The sequence below is a fragment of the Atta cephalotes genome (genome assembly GCF_000143395.1).
Source record: "Atta cephalotes unplaced genomic scaffold scaffold00033, whole genome shotgun sequence".
Lineage (NCBI taxonomy): Eukaryota > Metazoa > Arthropoda > Insecta > Hymenoptera > Formicidae > Atta > Atta cephalotes.
In genome coordinates this window covers 1,368,989-1,372,857 of record NW_012130097.1, presented here as the reverse complement: position 1 = coordinate 1,372,857, position 3,869 = coordinate 1,368,989, and positions in this window count along the sequence as shown.

The following is a 3,869-nucleotide window of genomic DNA, read 5'->3' as shown; positions in this document are numbered from 1 at the left end:
TCTCTCTTCTTCTCCTCTCTCTCTCTCTCTCTCTCTCTCTCTCTCTCTTTCTCTCCCAATCTCCCTCCTTCTCTATATGTTTATCTATCTTCCTCGCGTGGCACGCGCTCGATAATGATCGCAAAAAACAAGAACAACACCGGTTTCTTCTCGCGGAACTGATAAAGCGGGATATCAGGATGCTTTGGTGCTTTCGCAACACCCGTTAACACGTCTCGTCGAAGACTATCAGCTTCGACGACAATTCTTTTCTCCGTCGGAGGAAATCTCTCGAAGAACTGAAAGAGGATCAAGGGATCTCCTATCCTCTACCTCCTCCTTTTCCTCCTCCTCTAATGAAGTGTATAGCCCTTCGAGATCGTGTTCCAGGCTCCTCTTCTTGGAAAATGGAGAGTGCGAGAAGGGAACATCGCGCCGCCCACTCGCGTGGCCGCATGATGCTGCATCGCATAGCCGATCTCCCTCCCGTGCCCTGTCGCGGTATACAGCCGCAACCGCCGCTACACTTGTCGCAGGGGTACGCGGCTTTCCCTCTTCGCCTCGAGGGACCTCTCAAGGGTGGCGACCGAACATCTGCGAGGCGCGTAAATACGCGCGTTCGTCGATCTCACAGCGACGATCTTTCCACGCGCGAATCATTCATGATTTCGCTCCTGTGACTAGAGATGTGATTTACAAAATTGTAATTGCGATCCTTCTCAAGAATTCACATCGCGCGATTTTTATCTTATATTTTAAACACTAAAAAGGCTGTATTTTTTATAATTTAATCAATGTAAGGAGTCTTGATGTCAAATTAAAAATATAACAGAAAAATGTATTTTTTATACTTTAAATATTGTGTTTCGTTTTTGGTTAAACTACATAATGATAATTCATTTAATGTATATTAAATAAAATAGTAAAAGAATAAGAGAGTAAAAGAGTAAGAGAGTGAGCACTAAGTTTATTAATAGAAGAATGGAACTCAGCCTAAATTATGCATAAACATATACAAGTGTTTATTCACACATAAAAAAATGATATACATTTATTCCGTATCTCCATAAATAGAAGCTTGTGTATACGTTCATAATTTTAAGTTTATTTTCTTAGTTTTACATAGAACGAATAATTTTGCTGAAGTATCTAAAAATTAGCTATAGGTTTGATAATAATTTGATTCTATTTTATATCATACTAAATGTTTAATATATTTTAACAAAAATATGCGTATTATTATACAGAGTAAAATTATTGCTTTTCACAATTGATTACTATTAGCATTTTTGGCGATTTATTTAATTAGAATTCTATTTGTGATCTCATGTTGTTTAACGTGAAGATGGCCATTGTTATCTCTCACCGTTACAATCATATCTATCGCCTGCTCTAATTTTTTGTTTTTTAACATGTATTACTAACTACCGACCATTTACTACAATGATTTCTTTTATTTTGTTTATCTATCATTTTATATTTTATATTGGATTTATATTTGAATAGTGGCGCTTTGGACGATAATCTCACTATTCATTATTTATATTGTTATCTAATATATTGAGTTGAAATAAAAATTCGTAACTACGAACTTTAAATTCAAACTGTAACTTTATTAAAAATGAAATAAACTTTATTAAAAATGAAATTTAAAAAAATTTTTAAATTTAATATTTCTACTTTCACTATGTCTTTTAAGTTTCTGTAAATTTAGTAATTTTTATTTATAGAAAAAAATTACAAATTCCAGTGAACAAAAGTTCAGTGCATCCAATAGAGATGCACTGAAACATTTCAAATTAATATATCTTTACTTTAAAATTAACGTAATTAAACGATGATTTTTTTTCATTTTAAATATTGAAAGAGAAATAAAATTATAACTTAAAATGATGTAAAATTGAAAAATATTTATCATAAACAATATTTATAAACAATATTTCATAACTTTTGACACGTTATTGAAATATTTAAGTTTACTAAACCCGCGAATATCAATTATGATAGAATTAAAATAAACGACACTAATTTATTTTCGACCATGCGTTGCTAGTGTTAAATTGATATACATGATTCATCGTCGAAAATTGTTTGAAAAAGTATCTAAGACAGCTCGTACGAGAGGGAAATGGAGGAGGAGAACACAACAGAGAAGGACAAGAAGCAAAATGGGAAAGAATGGAAGAGGGAGAAGCGCGCTCGAGATGATCTTTCGTCGCTCGAGCCCCTAAGAATCGGATGCGGAGCAAAAAAATGTAAGACCAGCTGCCACACACGCGTCACTTATTAACAACATGCTTCCATGGGCTCGCCACATGAGGACAAGTCGTTCACTCCTTGCTCGGCTATCTTACAGCTAGACCACCCTTGTTCGCTATCTTCTCACCTCGTCGCGATCGTCTCAATTATTCATTATTTACGATTCTTACTAGAAGAACATCGCACCTCGAAAAATCTTCGAAGACTAAAAATTGTCTTCGAGATTGTTCTGTCGTTTCTTCCTTGCATTATAATCCAAGATGCTGATTTTGTCCTTAAGAAAATATCCCCGAGAAGCCGTTTTTATGACACACGGAGCGATGACCTCTCAATATTTTGCAGTTGATGACTCTCGAGCTAATTGTAAGTGTGAAATTTTTTGAAATTCTTTGCTATAAGTTTAAAACATCCGCATAAATTAGTGTAAACATTCTACATTGTTAAATTTATAATGTCAAATTATAATTATACTCAAATTGATTTATTTTTAATCATTTCTGTAGGTCATCTAATCAATATGTCGTTAATTTAACTAAAATGATAAAGTTGAATTTAACTCAAGAAACTATATCAAATTTAACTCAAATTTAATTTATTTATATTTACAAACAATAAATGCAAACTTTAAAATCGACGTTGTTTATTTTAAAATTAACCGCAGAAACGGATTGGTTAATATTTTAATAGGTACTTTTCACATGGAAGTTAAGAATAACAAAATATTATTTTTTTAACTCAGAGGATTGAATTTTCATTATGTTTTAATATCCAATAGAGTACATTTAACGAAAAAAACAAATTGAAACTAATTATTGAAAAAATAAACTAGAAACAATATTAAAAAATAATATTTATTTTTATAACAATTTTATTTATCATTAGCTTTACTTTGGCTTTACCCTTTTTTCCAAGAAAATGTAACAAATTGATGGTGTTTTAGATTTATGGACAAAGCTGTAATTTAATTGTAAGATCTTAAGAAAAAGAAATTTGGTTTTGATGTAGAACCAAATGGAGTTGTAGAACCATCTTCGTTTTATACTTTTCATCAAATTTCACACTTCTCTTCTATGTTATAATATGTTATTTGGTATCTCTATTTCTCTTTCCATATGTGTGGTACTCGTGGACCTTTGGCTCCGTTCATCTCGGCGCTTCTCCCTCACGCGGAAAATTACGAGCTCGCGATGCATTATCGGAGTATGCGTCCATACATGCACGTCCTGGTGCATCTCTCTGGACGAGTTGGTATATGTCGTATTATGGGTAGATAAGTGATAGAGTGGCACATGTGGTCTGCCAGCCCTCTGTGCTTACATTACATGCACACTACGACCGTTCGCGGTCCTGGCTTTTTTGCTCAGGCACCTGTCAGCTTTGCTCGTACCATAGTCGCCGCATGTGCGTACGCGGCTCTGAAAGAGAGAGAGAGAGAGAGAGAGAGAGAGAGAGAGAGAGAGAGAGAGAGAGAGAGAGAGAGAGAGAGAGAGAGACGACACAACTAAACTAAACGTAAACGTAAACGTAAACGTAACGTAACGTAACGTACTACGTACGTTACTACTACCTACCTACGTACTACGTAACGTAACGTAACGTAACGTAACGACGAACGTAAAGAAAAGAATAAG